Source organism: Heterodontus francisci, chromosome 18 (genome assembly GCF_036365525.1).
Source record: "Heterodontus francisci isolate sHetFra1 chromosome 18, sHetFra1.hap1, whole genome shotgun sequence".
In the NCBI taxonomy this organism is placed as follows: Eukaryota; Metazoa; Chordata; class Chondrichthyes; order Heterodontiformes; family Heterodontidae; genus Heterodontus; species Heterodontus francisci.
Window position 1 is genome coordinate 60,677,028 of NC_090388.1, and position 18,352 is coordinate 60,695,379.

Here is an 18,352-nt window from a genome sequence, read left to right on the forward strand (position 1 = left end):
TCTGTCAATCTCTGCTTTAAACATACTCAATGACTGAGCTTCCACAGCCCTCTGAGGTAGAGAATTCCAAAGATTCACAGCCTTCTGAGTAAAGAAATTTCTCCTCATCTCTATCCTGAGTGGCATCCCTTTATTTTGAAATAGTGTCCCCCGATTCTAGACTCCCCAACCAGGGGAAACATCTTGCATCTACCCTGTCTATCCCTTTAAGTATTCTGTAGGTTTCAATGAGATCATCTCTCATTCTTCGAAACCCTAGAGAATACAGGCCCAGTTTCCCCAATCTCTCCTCATACAACAGTCAAAGACCAGATAATCAGTTTGTGGTGGCGTTAGTTGAGAGAGGAATGTTGTCCAGGACACTGGGCGAACACACTGTTATTCCAATAGTGTCAACAGAACTTTTACATTCACCTGAGCAGGCAAATAAGATAGTATCTGCAATAATACGTAAAAGATGTTATATAAAAACAAGTAATTGTTGGTATCACTTGAACAAGGTTCTTAAAAATACCCAGCACCATCCCCCAACATGAAGTTAATACTTTCATGATGGGGGAGAAATTTAACCAAAGAAGAAAAAGGAAGACTGCCCAAACACATGTCATGCAAGATGCTTATGCCAAAAGGAGATTTTCAACCCCTCGATGTTGGCTCGATTTTAACTGATCCTGAATACAAAATAGTGTCTAAACATTGTGCGAACCAATTCCCCCATAAAAATTTACTGTGCAATCATAAATATCATCTGTATTCCACAAGCTGTGACACAATAATGAGAAATTACTTATCACATAAACTCATTGGAAAGTTCCCACCATATTTCACAGAGGAAAGTTCAAGTCCAATACAAGTTATAAGAAAATTAACTAAGAACATGAAGGACTCAATCTAAACGACAAAAGGAAAACATATTAGTTACCTTGGTAATTCCCTTTACCCAAGGTGGGCCTTCCAGACTTATTAGTTAATTTCTTCTGATGCACACATACACAAGAATTATTTTAATTTCTCAAAATCAAATTTAAAAGAATAATCTATTTTGGAGGATTATCTCCTCTCAAATGGGGCCCCAACTCCATTAATTTGGTTCTCATTTAGACCTGAGACCCTCCAAGAGCATACATTGTCAAAGCTGTTCAACATATATATGGGAATTGATGCTTTGAACCAAGGTAGAGGTGATCAGGAGGGAACCAAGCAGGAAAGGTTGGTATCAGTTAAATTTGGGTTCAGGTAACTGTATAAACCACTCAAGCTTTGCTCTTGCAGTTTATGACATCACCCATACCCTTGAAAGAGATTGTTGCCTCATAATCATTTGACAAGCATTATTCTCGATCATAAATATTTTCCTGCCATAATTCAAAAGCTATAATACATCTGTATAAATTCTGATAACGCATCTCTGTGCATTTTGTTTAGAGACCATAAATTACTGTTCAGTACAAAGAGCAGCACTGACTAAGTATGCTTCAAGGCAATAATTTAATCAGAGAATCAGGGACTGCTGGTGAATCGCACTAGCTTTGCTTGCATAGCCTGACACTATCTGGTACCTTCAATTTGTTACTGCCTCACAAAACAATGAGTTGCCTTGACTATTACACATGGTTTAGTTACAATGCATCCCAATCCAACTAGCTTAACTTATTCCATCTTAACTTATCGCCCTAAGTTGCATCACAAACTTCACCCAGAGAAGAAAGTTTGATGAGCATTCAATTTTAAACTTATGTACAATACATAAAACACTTCATCTTATATAATTCAAATACAATAAAGAAAACAAAAAAATTTATGGCACAGAAGGAGACCATTCAGCTTATGTCGATGCCAGCCAACAGGGAGCCATCCAGTCTAATTCCACTTTCCAGCTCTTGATCCGTGTCTGTGTAGGTTACGACACTTCAAGTACTTATAGCTGCTGAGGATTTCTGCCTCTACCACGCTTTCAAGCAGTGAGTTCCAGATCCCCATATTCCTCAACTCCCCTCTAATCCTTCTACCAATTACTTGAAATCAATGCCCCGTTTATTTAATAAAAGCAAAATACTGCGGATGCTGGAAATCTGAAATAAAAACAAGAAATGCTGGAACTACTCAGCAGGTCTGGCAGCATCTGTGAAAAGAGAAGCAGAGTTAACGTTTCGGGTCAGTGACCCTTCTTCGGAACTGACAAATATTAGAAAAGTCACAGGTTATAAGCAAGTGAGGTGGGGGTGGGGCAAGAGATAACAAAGGAGGTCTAGATTGGACCAGGCCACATAGCTGACCAAAAGGTCACGGAGCAAAGGCAAACAATATGTTAATGGTGTGTTGAAAGACAAAGCATTAGTACAGATTAGGTATTAATACACTGAATATTGAACAGCAGCAAGTGCAAACCTGAAAAAAAAAGTGGTAAAGCCCTGTATAGCTGAAGCATAACTTCCCTACTTATGTATTCAATTCCCCATGCGATAAACGATAACATTCTATTAGCTTTCTTAATTAAGTGCAGTATCTGCATATAAACCTTTTGCAATTCATGCACTCGGACACCCAGATCCCTCTGCATCTGAGCTCTGCAATCTCAGACCATTTAGATAATATGGTTTTTTATTCTTCCTGCCAAAGTGAACAATTTCCCACTTTCCCACATTATACTCCATTTGCCAGGTCTTTGCCCACTCACTCAATTCCTTTGTAGCCTCCTTACGTCCTCTTCATAAGTTACTTTCCTACCTATCTTTGTGTCATCAGCAAATTTAGCAACCATACTTTCGGTCCCTTCATCCAAGTCATTTATATAAATTGTAAAAAGTTGAGGCCCCAGCACAGATTCCTGTGGCACACCACTCGTTACGGCTTGCCAACCAGAAAATGACCCATTTACGCTTACTGTTTCCTGTTACCTAGCCAATCTTCTATACATGCCAATATGTTACCTGCTATGTCAGAAAATGGAAGGGAGGGAAGAACTCAAGAAAATTACAATCAACAGGGAAGTGGTACTGAACAAATTGCTGGAGCTGCAGGCTGACAAGTCCCCAGGTCCTAATAGACTTCACCCTAGGGTGTTAAAAGAAGTGGCAAGTGAGATAGCTGATGCGTTAGCTTTTATTTTCTGCAATAACCTGTGATGTGACACCTTATCAAATGCCTTCTGGAAATTTAAGTACAATACATCCGCTGGTTCCTCTTTTTCGACAGCACATGTAACTCCCGCAAAGAACTCCAATAAATTGGTAAAGCATAATTTCCCTTTCACAAAATCATGTTGACTCTGCCCGATTGCCTTGAATTTTTCTAAATGCCCTGCTATAACGTCTTTAAAATTGGCTTCTAACATTTTCCCTAAGACAGATGTTAAGCTAACTGGCTCGTAGTTTCTTGCTTTCGGTCTCCCTCCCTTTTTGAATAGAGGAGGAACATTCACTATTTTCCAAACTAATGAAACCTTCCTTGAATCTAGGTAATTTTGGAAAATTAAAACTAACGCATCAACCATCTCACTCACCACTTCTTTTAACACCCTAGGATGAAGTCCATCAGGACCTGGGGCCTTATCAGCCCGCGGCTCCAACAGCACCACTTCCCTGGTGATTGTAATTTTCTTGAGTTCCTCACTCCCTTCCATTTCCTGACTTACAGCTAATACTGGGATGTTACTTGTATCCTCAATAGTGAAGACCGATGCAAAATAGCCGTTCAATTCATCTGCCATCTCTTTATTATCCATTATTAATTCACCAGACTCACTTTCTATTGGACCAATGCTCACTTGAACTCTTTTCTTTTTAAAATATTTATAGAATGTCTTACTATCGGTCTTGATATTTCTAGCTAGCTTTCTCTCGTTCTCTAATTTTACCTTCCTTATCAATCTTTTAGTCACTCTGTTTTTTTTATATTGTCAAATCTTCTGATCTGCCTCCCATCTTTGCACAATTATAGGCTTTTTCTTTAAGTCTGATACTATCTTTAACTGTTTTAGTTAACCACAGATGGGGAGTCCCATCCTTGGAATTTTTCTTGCTCGTTGGAATGTATCCATTCTGCGTATTCTGAAATATCCCCTTAAATGTCTGCCACTGCATCTCTATTAACCTATCCCTTAACCTGATTTGCCAGTTCACTTTAACTAGCTCTGCTTTCATGCTCTCATAATTACCCTTATTTAAGTTTAAAATACTTTGTCTTGGACCCACTCTTTTCTCTCTCAAACTGTATGTAAAATTCAATCATTTTAAAATTGCTGCTACCTAGGGGCGCCTTAACTATGAGGTCATTAATTAATCCTATCTCGTTGCACAATACCAGGTCTAGGATAGCCTGCTCTCTGGTTGGCTCCAGAATGTATTGTTCCAAGAAATTATCCCAAAAACATTCTATGTACTGCTCATCTAGGCTACCTCTGCCCATCTGATTTTTCCAGTCTTTATGTAGGTTAAAATCCACCATAATTATCGCTGTACCTTTCTGACATGCTGCAATTATTTCTTTTTATACCCCATCCTACAGTGTGGTTAATGTTACGTGGCCTGTACACCACTCCCACAAGTGACTTCCTGCCTTTATGATTTCTCATTTCTACCCAAACTGCTTCTACATCCTGGTGTCCTGAACTTAAGTCAACCCTCTCTATTCTGCCAATACCATCATTAGGTAACAGAGCTAACCCTCCACATTTTGCTAGCTTCCTGTCCTTCCTAAATGCCATGTACCCTTCAATATTCAGGTTCCAATCTATGTCATCCTGCAGCCACGTCTCTGTAATGGCTATCATATCGTACTTATTTATTTCTATTTGCGCTTTCACTTCATGTGTTTTGTTTTGAATGTTACATACATTCAGATAGAGGCTTTAGTTTTGTCCTTTTATTATTAGATTAGATTAGATTAGAGATACAGCACTGAAACAGGCCCTTCGGCCCACCGAGTCTGTGCCGAACATCAACCACCCATTTATACTAATCCTACGCTAATCCCATATTCCTACCAAACATCCCCACCTGTCCCTATATTTCCCTACCACCTACCTACACTAGTGACAATTTAGAATGGCCAATTTACCTATCAACCTGCAAGTCTTTTGGCTTTTTGTAACCTCTAGCCTTATCTGTTGATTTACTCTTAGGAAGGGACACAGCGTACAAATCTGTCAGAGGCTATCATTTCCCATATTAATACCTTTCTCTCTTGCCTTGTCTCTACTCCTTGATTTACCATATCTTCCCAAATTTGATCCCTTGCCCCCACTAATCAGTTTAAAACCCTCTCTACTTCCCTAGTTGTGCGGCTCGCTAGAACACCGGCCCCAGCACAGTTCAGGTGCAGACCATCCCAATGGTACAGCCATTACTTTCCCCAGTACTGGTGCCAGTGCCCCACAAACTGGAACCCACTTCTATCACACCATTTTTGAGCCACACATTAATTTCTCTAATCTTAATTGTCCTATGCCAATTTGCACGTGGCTCAAGTAATAAGCCAGAGATTACCCTTTGAGGTTCTGCTTCTTAATTTGGTGCCTAGTTCCTTATACTGACTATGCAGAACCTCTTTCCTTGTCATGCCTATGTCGTTGGTACCTACATAGACAAGGACTGGATCCTCCCCCTCCAGCCCTGAGCAGATGTCCCAACCCTGGCACTGGGCAGGCAACACAGCCATCTGGACTCTCACTCTTTGTCGAGAACAGTGTCAATCCCCCTACCTATACTGTCCCCTACTACGACTACATTCCTTTTTCCTCCCTCCACTTGAATGGCTTCCTGTATCATGATGCCATGAACAGGTTGCTCATCCACCCTGCATCCCCCACTCTCATCCAAACAAGCTCCAAGAACCTCAAACCTGTTGGACAATTGCAAATGCGAGTGCTCCTGCACTCTGGGTCCCCTTACCTGTCTCAGCTGCAGCCACATTCTCCTGTCCCTGACCACTGACCAAATCAGATGACCCTATCCTAAGGGGTGTGACCTCCTCCTGGTACAAAACGTCTAGGTAACATTCCCCCTCCCTGATGCGTCGCAGTGTCTGCGGCTCGATCTCCAGTTCAATGACTCTGACCCAAAGCTCTTCGAGCTACGAACACTTACTGCAAACATGTTTGCCTAGCATGCTGGCATCCAGAAGCTCCCACATGCTGCAACCGTGACACATTACCTGTCCTGCCATCCTTACTATGTTTGAATTAACCAGTTATTTCATTCAATTATTTATTTTAAAAATATATTTTATTAAGCTTACCACTAGTTCCGTTATTATTTTAAACATTAGGATTAGAATGGACCTTAATCACTTACCAGATAGTCACCAAACAGGTAGCTTCTTCCCAAACCAATCACCTGCATGCTCGCCTGTGATGTTGGGTGCTATGTTTGATTTAAATTAAATGCCTCCCTGTATACTCACCCTGGTGGCGCTGTTTCCCTGCTCTCACTGTTGATTGGTGTCACTCTGTCACTTTATTTTTTCCTGCTCTGCTCCTGCTGCTCAAGCCATGCTCCTCTCGCTCTGTCTCTGGTTTCCGACTCTGGGCTTTTGGCGTGCTTTTTAAACCTCTGCTCCCGCCGTACTCCTCTTGCTCTGTCTCCAGTCCTTACAATCGACAATGGTTTCATAATCACCATGAGACGAGCTTTTTTTTTAAAAAAAATTCCACATTTATTCGTTGAATTCGAATTAACCATCTGCCATGGTGGGATTCGAACCCATGTCCCCAGAGGACTAGCCTGGACCTTTGGATTACTAGTCCAGTGACATTACCACTACACCACCGCCTCCCCTATCAAATGTCCTCTCAACCGTCTCTTCTCGAAAGAGCCCCTGTTTCTCCAATTTATCCTTGTAACTGAAGTCCCTCATCCCTGGAACCATTCATGTAAACCTTTACTCCTCTCTCTCTAAAGCCTTCACATCTGTCCTAAAGTGCGGTGTCCAGAATTGGACACATCAGTTTAGGCCAAACCAGGGTTTTATAAACTTTTTTCCTAATTTCCTTTCTTTTGTACTCTATGCCTCACTTCATAAAGCCCAAGATCCCGTATACATTATTAATCACTTTCTCAACCTGTCCTGCCACCTTCAACGATTTGTGCATATATCCCCACCCCAGTCCTCGGCTCCTGCACCTCCATTAGAACTGAAACCCTTGAGGTTATGTTGCCTCTCCTTGTTCTTCCCACCAAAATGTATTGCTTCACATTTGTCTACATGAAATTTCATCTCCCAGATGTCCACCTACCATCAGCCTGTCTCTGACCTCTCGAAATCCATCACCATCTTCCTCACAGTTCCAAGTTTTCTGTCATCTTCAAATTTACACCCAAGTCTAAGTCGTTAACATACATAAAGAAAAATCAGTGGTCCTATTACTGACCACTGGGGAACACCACCTTCCTCCAGTCCGAAAAAAACATTAAAATGCGAATTTTAAAAAGGGAAAACTGATTGCAGTGATAGTGCTTCTGTTACGCAATAGTTCCAAATAGCAGCCATTTGGACAATTCTATAAAAAACTGAACGACAATCATTCGAAACACAAGCCCGCCTTTCCCGTTCGTGCATTCATTTGCCACAGCACCAAATACAGCCGTAATTAAAACGAGATCAATATAAGCATTCTACAGACGAACCACAAGAACGTATCAGCAGACTAATCGATCACCAATTCCATATTTCCCTCCTTGAACACTGTTCCAATTGGCGTCACAGGGCAACAACAAGGAGTGAAAACCATGTCAATCCTAAACCAGTGCGTTTTAGGCCATTCTAAATGACTGTAATATAACATCCCAGCCTACACCAACTAATTCATTACAACCCTGCAAACTTCCTGATTTGTATGGCTCAACAAATCTATAAACTCACATGCAATATTAAGTACTCCTTAGAAACTCTTGCAGTAAACTTGTCAAGATGCACACAAGGCCTCTCCCAACTAATTCAGTGATCAAAACCACCGTATTTTCCCCCTCCACCACCATTGGGAACCTGGTTTACTCACTAGAGCATACCTTCCAGCATGATATCAGTTCCTTTACTATCTGGAATGTTTTTTAAACATATTTTAAGAGACATCTCTCCCTCCCAAAATAAGGGTTTTCAACAATGATAGCATTTCTTCATCGCGGCAATATCTTCCAGAGAACACTCCTCTCACTCGAGCCGTACGCATGTGGCCAAAGCGGATCACAACCTAACCTGGCGCCAGCAGCCGGCTTTGATTGACAAGCAAATCGACCATTCAAAAGCCGGCATGGCCGGCAACGCGCGCTGGGGGCGTGACCAGGGCCAGCAAGTTAGCTCGACTCGTTTTAAAGAAAAGATTGTTAAATACTGTCAGCGCAATATTTCACATCGGTCAGTGCCTCACACCGTTTTACATCTCTCCAAATGTCAGGAGAAAAACGCTGGGGAAAAGATCATAGAGACAGCCGAACACACGATCAGTTCCTCCGAGTGAGTCAAGGCCTCGGTAAAATGCCACTTACCTTTTTATTTTAAATATTACCCCTACCCGGCGCCATCTGCATGTATAAAGAAGCCAGTTATAAAATACAAACCTGCTTCTATCCCTAAATAAGTACATTCCAACCAAGATTGTCGCACATTTCAGGCTTTTGTTTTTGGAGCGGCGCAAACCAACGGTTACCATTTGAATCTGGGAATTCTCGCTGCGAGCCCAGGGTAAGACAGGAAAAGATTTACTCACCTGCAATAGGTGATTCTGTCTTTATCGATAAGTCAGTCGCTATGCCAGGGTAAGGCCTAAAAAAAAGTAATAATTTTGATTTCCCCTCGTTGATCTATAAATATCGTACTATGTTGCTCCGCATTCCTTCCCTCAATCCCCTACTCACAGCTTCAGCTTTGCTGGAGTTCCGCCATTTTGTGCCGGAGGGCGAACCGTGCGCATGCTCCCTCTGCAAGCCGAGCTCATCTCCAGTGCAGGACAAGCGCTCCCATGGCGAAGGGCCACTGTGTCTGCAACATCTCACGTAAAGCGTACTGAGGAGCAAAGGGAATTGTAAACTGTGCAAACTTCCAGATTGTATCAACTTGGAGAGAGCATTTTGAATTATTATCGCAGTAGGCTGATGGCCTGTCACCAGTTTAGACTGTTATATGAAAAGGAAGAACGTGCAGGGTTATGGGGAGAAGGCGGGGGAATAGCATTAGGTGAATTCCTCATTCGGAGAGCTGGTGAAGACACGATAAGCCGAATGGTTTTCTGTGCTGTAACAATTCTGTGATTCTATTTAGAAAAAATTGGAGAAACCAACTCCCCACACAAATTGATCCCCAGTGATTTTCTTTTCTTTTGTGAAGTTTAAAGACAGATGTCAATTCTGTGAGCATCATGTTATGTAACTGGTTAAGTAGGACTGGATTCCACCTAACATCACTTTATGTGAAGCCTTTTTGCTGAACTGTCAAATACAATTTCTAATACTTTCTACCAGGTAACACTGCACCAATACATTTGATGGAGCATAGACATCTTGGAAAATGTAATTTTTTTAATACTCCAAACCCAGACAAGCCATTCATCGCAGCTCTGTTCATTTCCATTCTCTCAGATTTAACCCTGACATTTGTGATCAAACTGCTGACAAGGTGGTGCTGTTGTTGTCTGGCATACCAGCCTCTACCTTGCAGAGGCTGAGTGCCAACTCTCAAATACTTCTTCCTATCTCCCCCGGAATGACCCCACCACCGAACATCCAGGGCTGTCACTGACCTCATTTCCTCTGGAGCTCCTCTTTCTACAACTTCCCACCACATAGTCCCTTGATCCTGAACAGCCCGCTTCTACCTCCTTCCCAAAATCCACAAACAGGACTGTCCTGGTCGACCCATTGTTTCAGCCTGTTCCTGCCCCATTGAACTTATTTCTTCCTATCTTGACTATTTTTTCTCCCTTGTCCAGTCTCTTCCCACTTACATCTATGACTCTTCTGACACCCTATGTAATTTCAACAATTTCCAGTTTCCTGGCCTAACCGCCTCCTCTTCACTATGGATGTCCAATCTCTCTACACCTCCATCCCCCACCCGGTCTGAGGGATCTCCGCTTCTTCCTTGAATAGAGGCCCAACCAGTCCCCATCCACCACCAACCTCCTCCGCCTGGCTGAACTTGTTCTCACATTGAACGACGTCTCCTTCAACTCCACTCACTTCCTCCAAATAAAAGGTGTTGCTATGGGTACCCGCATGGGACCTAGTTATGTTTGTCTTTTTCTGGGGTACATCGAACATTCCTTGTTCCAGTCCTACTTAGGCCCCCTCCCCCAACTCTTTTTCCGGTACATTGATGACTGTATTCCATGCCGTTTCCTGCTGTCGCCCAGAACTGGAAAACTTCAACTTTGATTCCAATTTCCACCCATCTCGCACCATTACATGGTCCAACTCTGACTCTTCACTTCACTTCCTCGACTTCTTTGTCTCCATTTCTGGGGATAGGCTGTCTAGTAATGTTCATTATAAGCCCACTGACTCCCACAGCTACCTGGACTATACTTCCTCACACCCTGCTTCCTGTAGGACTCCATTCCATTATCCCAGTTTCTCCATCTCCATCGCATCTGTTCTGATGATGTAACCTTCCACAACAGTGCTTCTTGTATGTCTTCCTTTTTCATCAAGCGAGCATTCCCCTTCCCCCCCACCCCCCCCACCCCACTGTGGTTGACAGGGCCCTCAACTATGTTCGACCCATGTCCCGCACATCTGCCCTCATCCCTTCCCTCCCAGAACCTCGACAGGGTCCCCTTGTCCTCACTTTCCACCCCACCAGCCTCCATACCCAAAGGATCATCCTTTGCCATTTCCGCCACCTCAAGCGTGATGCCACCACCAAACTCATCTTCCCTTCCCCTCCCCTGTCAGCATTCCAAAAGGATCATTCCCTCTGCGACACCCTGGTCTACTCCTTGATTTTTTGGCTGCAGGGTGACCAAGGATGGGAACTGAACATCCAGGGGTATTCAATATTTAGGAAGGACAGGCAAAAAGGGAAAGGAGGTGGGGTAGCATTGCTAGTAAAGGGGGAAATCAATGCAATAGTGAGGAAGGATATTGGCCCAGAAAATCATGGTGTGGAATCTGTATGGGTGAAGGTATGAAACACCAAGGGGTAGAAAACGTTGGTGGGGTTGTCTATAGGCCCCCAAACAGTAGTGGAGATGTAAGGGATGGCATTAAACAGGAAATTGGAGATGCATGCAATAAGGGTACAACTGTAATCATGGGTGATTTGAATCTACATATAGATCAGTCAAACCAAATTAGCAATAATACTGTGGAGGAGGATTTCCTGGAGTGTGTACACGACAGCTTTTTAGACCAATACGTTGAGGAACCAACTGGAGAATAGGCTATCCTAGACTGGGTATTGTGCAACGAGAAAGGATTAATAAACAATCTTATTGTGTGGGGTCCCTTGGGGAGGAGCGACTATAACATGGGCAGCACAGTGGCGCAGTGGTTAGCACCACAGCCTCACAGCTCCAACGACCCGGGTTCAATTCTGGGTACTGCGGAGTTTGCAAGTTCTCCCTGTGTGCGTGGGTTTCCACCGGGTGCTCCGGTTTCCTCCCACCTCCAAAGACTTGCAGGTTGATAGGTAAATTGGCCATTAAAAATTGCCCCTAGTGTAGGTAGGTGGTAGGAGAATGGCGGGGATGTGGTCGAAAATATGGGATTAATGTAGGATTAGTATAAATGGGTGGTTGTTGGTCGGCACAGACTCGGTGGGCCGAAGGGCCTGTTTCAGTGCTGTATCTCTAAATAAATAAAATAAAAATAAAACATGATAGAATTCTTCATTAAGATGGAGAGTGAAGTAGTTGAATCCGAAACTAGGGTCCTGAATCTAAATAAAGGAAACTACGAAGGTATGAGGTGCGAGTTGGCTATGGTAGATTGGGGAACTTTACTAAAAGGGTTTTTTATTTAATTTAGAGATACAGCACTGAAACAGGCCCTTTGGCCCACCGAGTCTGTGCCGACCATCGACCACCCATTTATACTAATCCCATATTCCTTACACATCCCCACCTGCCCCTATATTCCCCTACCTATACTAGGGGCACTTTATAATGGCCAATTTACCTATCAACCTGCAAGTCTTTGGCTGTGGGAGGAAACTGGAGCACCCAGCGAAAACCCACACAGACACAGGGAGAACTTGCAAACTCCAAACAGGCAGTACCCAGAATTGAACCCGGGTCACTGGAACTGTGAGGCTGTGGTGCTAACCACTGCGCCGCGTTGACGGTGGATAGGCAATGAATAGTATTTAAAGAACATGTGCATGAATTACAACAATTATTCATTCCTGTATGGCGCAAAAATAAAACCGAAAAGGTGGCTCAACCATGGCTTACAAAAGAAATTAGGGATAGTATTAGATCCAAAGAGGAGGCATATATAATTGCCAGAAAAAGCAACAGGACTGAGGATTGGGAACAGTTTAGAATTCAGCAAAGGAGGGCAAAGAGGTTGGTTAAGCGGAGGGAAATAGAGTATGAGAGTAAACTTGCGGGAAACATAAAAACTGACTGTAAAAGCTTCCATCAATATGTGACGAGATAAATATTAGTGAAGACAAATGTAGGTTCCTTACAGTCAGAAACAGGGGAAATTATAATAGGGAACAAAGAAATGGCAGAACAATTAAACACATACTTTGGTTCTGCCTTCACAAAGGAGGACACAAATAACTTCCCAGAAATGTTAGGGAATCCCAGAATTGTTAGGAACCAAGGGTCTAATGAGAGGGATGAACTGAAGGAAATCAGTATTAGTAAAAAAATAGTGCTAGGGAAATTAATGGGGTTAAAGGCTGACAAATCCCCAGGGCCTGATAATCTACATTGCAGGGTACTAAAGGAAGTGGCCCTGGAAATAATGTATGCATTGGTGGTCATCTTCCAAAATTCTATAGACTCTGGAGCAGTTCCTACAGATTGGAGGGTGGCAAATGTAACCCCACTATTTAAAAAAGGAGGGAGAGAAAAAACAGGGAACTACAGACCAGTGAGCCTTACATCAGTAGTGGGGAAAATGCTCGAGTCTATTATAAAGGATGTGATAATGAACACCTGGAAAGCATAAACGGGAATGGACAAAGTCAGCATGAGTTTATGAAAGGGAAATCATGCTTAACAAATTTACTGGAGTTTTTTGAGAATGTAACTAGTAGAATAGATAAGGGAGAACCAGTGGATGTGGTGTATTTGGATTCTCAGAAGGCTTTTGATAAGGTCCCACATAAGAGGTTAGTGTACAAAATTAAAGCACATGGGATTGGGGGTAATATGCTGGAATGGATTGAGAATTGGTTGACAGACAGGAAACAGAGAGTAGGAATAAAGGGGTCTTTTTCCGGGTGGCAGGCAGTGACTAGTGGGGTACCACAGGGATCAGTGCTTGGGTCCCAGCTATTCACAATATATATTAATGACTTGGGTGAGGGAACTAAATGTAACATTTCCAAGTTTGCAGATGACACAAAGCTGTGGGGAATGTGAGCTGTGAGGAGGATGCAAAGAGGCTCCAATGTGATTTGGACAAGTTGGGTGAATGGGTAAATGCATGGCATATGCAGTATAACGTGGATAAATGTGAGGTTATCCACTTTGGTTGTAAAAACAGAAAGGCAGATTATTATCTGAATGGTGATAGATTGGGAAAGGGGGAGGTGCAACGAGACCTGGGTGTCCCTGTCCACCAGTTGCTGAAAGCAAGCATTCAGGTGCAGCAAGCAGTTAGGAAGGTGAATGGTATGTTGGCCTTCATTGCAAGAGGATTTGAGTACAGGAGCAAGGATGTCTTACTGCAGTTATACAGGGCCTTGGTGAGACCACATCTGGAGTATTGTGTGCAGTTTTGGTCTCCTTATCTGAGGAAGGATGTTCTTGCCATGGAGGGAGTGCAAAGAAGATTTACCAGGCTGATTCCTGGGATGGCAGGATTGACGCATGAGGAGAGATTGGGTCGACTAAGCTTATATTCACTAGAGTTTAGAAGAATGAGAGGGGATTGCATAGAAACCTATACGATTCTAACAGGACTAGACAGGCCAGATGCAGGGAGGAGGTTCCCGATGGCTGGGGAGTCCAGAACCAGGGGTCACAGTCTCAGGATATGGGGCATGCCATTTAGAACCGTGATGAGAAGAAATTTCTTCACTTAGAGGGTGATGAACCTGTGGAATTCTCTGCCGCAGAAGGCAGTGGAGGCCAAGTCATTAAATATATTCGAGAAGGAAATATATTTCTTAATGCCAAAGGGATCAAGGGATATGGGGAGAAAGTGGGAACAGGGTACTGAATTAGATGATCGGCCATGATCTTTTTTGAATGGCGGAGCAGGCCTGAAGGGCCGAATGGCCTACTCCTCCTATTTTCTATGTTTCCATCACCCCTCACACCTCATCCCCTTCCCATGGCATCTTCCCATGCAATCACCGGGGGTGTAACACCTATTCTTTTACCTCCTCTTTCCTCACCATCCAGGGCCCCAAACACTCCTTCCAGGTGAAGCAGCGATTTATAGTACTTCTTTCAATTTAGTAATTTAGTATACTATATTCGGTGCTCACAATGCAATCTCCTCTACACTGGGTGACCGCTTTGTGGAAAACCTCTGCTCAGTCCACAAACATGACCCCGAGCTTCCGATTGCTTGCCATTTTAATTCACTAACTTGCTCTCCTGCCCACATTTCTGTCCTCGGCCTGATGCCGTGTTCCAGTGAAGATCAACACAAGCTCGAGGAACAGCACCTCATCTTCCGATTAGGCACTTTAGAGCCTTCTGGACTCAACATTGAATTCGACAATTTCAGACCATGACCTGGTCTTAAAGTTGTTTTACATGTTTTTGCTTTTAGACATAGCTGTTCATTATTCTGCCATTATCGCTCTCTCTGGACAAATGCTTTGTCTTTTACTGCAACTATTACTACTCCCTTTGCCTTTGTTCCGTGACATCTTTGTCATTTAGTCTCTCCTGCCTTCTGCCCTATAACAAGCCTTCCCTTTTGTTCATCTTCCTCCCTCCCCCCCCCTTTCACTTGTGTAAAACCTATTACATTTCAAATATTTTCCAGATCTGATGAAAGGTAATTGACCTGAAACGTTAACTCTGTTTCTCTCTCCACAGATGCTGCCAGACCTGCTGAGTATTTATAGCACTTTCTGTTTTCATTTCAGTTTTCCAGCATCTACAGTATTTTGCTTTTATTTATCCATTCATCACAGCCCTTGCTAGTGCTGCTCAAATCCCATAAATGAATAAAAAAAACTTCACCTGCCACCTAAGTTTTGCTTCTAGCTCTATCTAACATCGATCTAAGGACAAATCTGGTAGGATGTTCCTTACTCAACCTTCATAACTGTGACCTACCGACATATAAATACTTGGCACCGCCAGTCATACTGGACAATAGCCATGGAAATCTTGTGGTACGGGCAAGTGAGGAGAGGGGTCTCAGGCTCCCCCTTTCGCCCCTTCTCTGGGTTGACTGCAACAGGGTTTATCCTTTTTACCTTAGCACCTCAGTGAGTGCTTGCTCCTATTCCTCTAATATAATTGCCAATGAACCAATCAGGTTTTCTTGAGTTTAAACAAAAAAGATGTAGATTTATTATTCGCAACACTCTAAACCGGTTAAAATTATTAAAATATTCACGCACACATTCACACAAGAGTCAGATACACACATCACACAAGTACCAGGCAATGACCAACTCAAACGTGAAAGAATTTAACTATCTCCCCTTGACATTCAATGGCATTACGATCGCTGAATCCCCCACTATCAACATCCTGGGGGTTACCATTGACCAGGAACAGCCATGGCTACAAGACCAGGTCAGAGGCTAGGAATCGTGCAGCGAGTAACTCACCTCCTGTCTCCCCAAAGCCTATCCACCATCTACAAGGCACAAGTCAGGAGTATGATGGAATACTCTCCACTTGCCTGGATGAATGCAGATCCAACAACACTAAAGAAGTTCGACACCAACCAGGTCAAAGCAGCCCGCTTGATTGCCACCCCATTCACAAACATTCGCTCCCTCCACCACTGACGCACAGTGGCAGCAGTGAGTGCCATTTACTCCTTTCCTAACAGCACTGTTGGTGTACCTACCCCACATGAACTGAGGCGGTTCAAGAAGGCAGCACACCACCACCTTCTCAAGGGCAATTAGGGATGGGCCATAAATGCTGGCCTAGCGAGTGATGCAGAGAAATGTGGTGATTCATTTTGGTAGGAAGAACATGGAGACACAATATAGAATAAAGGGTACAATTCTAAAGGGGTTGCAGGAGCAGAGGGACCTGGATGTATAAGTCATTGAAGGTGGCAGGACAGGTTGAGAGAGCGGTCAATAAAGCATACAGTGTCCTGGGCTTTATTGATAGAGGCATTGAGTACAAGAGCAAGGAAGTTATGTATAATTGTATAAGACACTAGTTCGGCCTCAGCTGGTATTGCATCCAGTTCTGGGCCCGGCACTTTCGGAAAGACGTGAGGGCATTGGAGAGAGTACAGAAAAGATTCACAAGAATTGTTCCAGGGATGAGGAATTCCAGTTATGAAGATAGTTTGGAGAAATTAGGACTGTTTTCCTTGGAGAAGAGAAGGCAGAGAGGTGATTTGATGGAGGTAATCAAAATCATGAGGGGTCTGGACAGAGTAGATGGAGAGAAACTGTTCCCGCTCGTGAAAGGATTGAGAACGAGAGGGCACAGATTTAAAGTATTTGGTAAGAGAAGCAAAAGTGACATGAGGAAAAACTTTTTCACACAGTGAGTGGTTAAGGTCTGGAATGCGCTGCCTGAGAAAGTGGCGGAGGCAGGTTCAATTGAAACATTCAAAAGGAATTAGACAGTTATATGAAAAGGAAGAATGTGCAGGGTTATGGGGAGAAGGCAGGGGAATGGAACTGAGGGAATTGCTCTTTCAGAGAGCCAGTGTGGACACGATGGGCTGAATGGCCTGCTTCTGCATTGTAACGATTCTGTGATTCTGCCTAAATCCCATCAATGAATAAAAAAGAAACACAAATAGATTACAGAGGGAAAACAGCTTTGGTGGTTGGAGTAGAGTCCAGAATAAATGGAATTTAAATGCAATTTATCAGTCCCAGAGTCCTCAGTTGAAATCATAGTCCTGAAGTCCACACTGGGCCACAAGCACAGTGGTGGGCTTGCTTTACTCAGGGCTTCTGAAGGCAGAAGAGGGGTTCGATCCTTGTCCCCTAGTTACTGGCTGTGGCGGTCAGACTGGAGAGTGAGAGAGCTGCTTCATTGATGGCTTTTTTCAGTTACTCTGCTTTCTGTCTGACAAAGCTTCCAGTCTTTCCAGAGCTGCACAAGCAGTCATATGACATTACCAAACCGCTTTGTGGTGTTAATGAGTTCCTTCTGGAATTTTCTCTGAGATTCAAGGCTCTACTCAAGCTGTCCAATCACACTTGGCAGGGGGTTGGATCTTTCAAAGTCAATGGGTGTCGATGGCTCCTGATGACCGTGTTGATAAAGCCATTTCAGGTAATTCAATCAGAGAGCACCCCATTGTTCTGGCTAGGTTGAGTCAATTGTGTTGTCTCCAGTCTATCCCTTTGGTGTTTCAAATATAGATTGCAGTGGCCATCTTGGCTGCCAGTTTACTTTTTTAAAAAGGTTATTTGTAAGAATTTCCAGTAAAAGTCTCAGGCAAGGTTCCAACCGATGAAATTAATATTTCCCATTTGGCATGTAGAGTTTTTTTGACACTTGCAAAACTTCTCCCTCCAACAATGCTGAAATGTGTGCTCCCAACTGTGTGCAAATATACAGCCATAGATGCAGATTCATAATCTAGAACCAGTAGGCCACTGATGTTCAAGTCAAGCTTGAATTTCCACTTCATGTGTATTCATATCCAAAAATAACTTCTGGAACCCCTCCATCATCCTTTTCAGCATTCCCTCTAGTTTAAAAACTCTGTTCCCACTCAAGTAACTCCATCTCACTAGCACATTATTTGTCATTTGTAATTCCCGTCAAGCTCAGCAGCATTGTGTTATCCCTTTTCCACCCACTGAGCTTAAACTTGACAATTTTAAGCCCAGGCTTCTCAATTGAATGATTTTATTTGAACTCTGCCCAAGAGCAACAACGAGCATTTATATAGCACCTTTAGAATAATAAAATAGGTTGATTAGCTCAATTGGCTAGACAGCTAGTATGAAATACAGGAAGACACCAACAGCACTGGTTCAATTCCTATACCAACTGTGGTAGTTCATGGAGACCTACCTCTCTAAGGGGAGAGATGCCTATGGTTCTTTGGGACTC

General features: G+C 43.2%; 1 protein-coding gene across 7 annotated transcripts in view; it reads right to left on the bottom strand.

Moving 5' to 3' along the window:
* nup50 (nucleoporin 50) overlaps positions 1-8,887 on the bottom strand; it is a 71,492-nt gene extending 62,605 nt beyond the window's left edge. Inside the window, exons 1-2 of one of the 7 annotated variants that reach the window (XM_068050831.1) lie at positions 8,705-8,887; positions 6,403-6,588 (exon numbers count right to left, since the gene is read on the bottom strand). The gene's annotated coding sequence lies outside the window, so the exon portion shown is untranslated. Of the gene's footprint in view, positions 1-6,402; positions 6,606-7,996; positions 8,155-8,704 lie in introns of those variants that run through there. The other 6 variants (XM_068050832.1, XM_068050833.1, XM_068050830.1 and 3 more) reach the window with 6 other exon arrangements.
* Between the last annotated feature and the right edge of the window lie 9,465 nt (positions 8,888-18,352).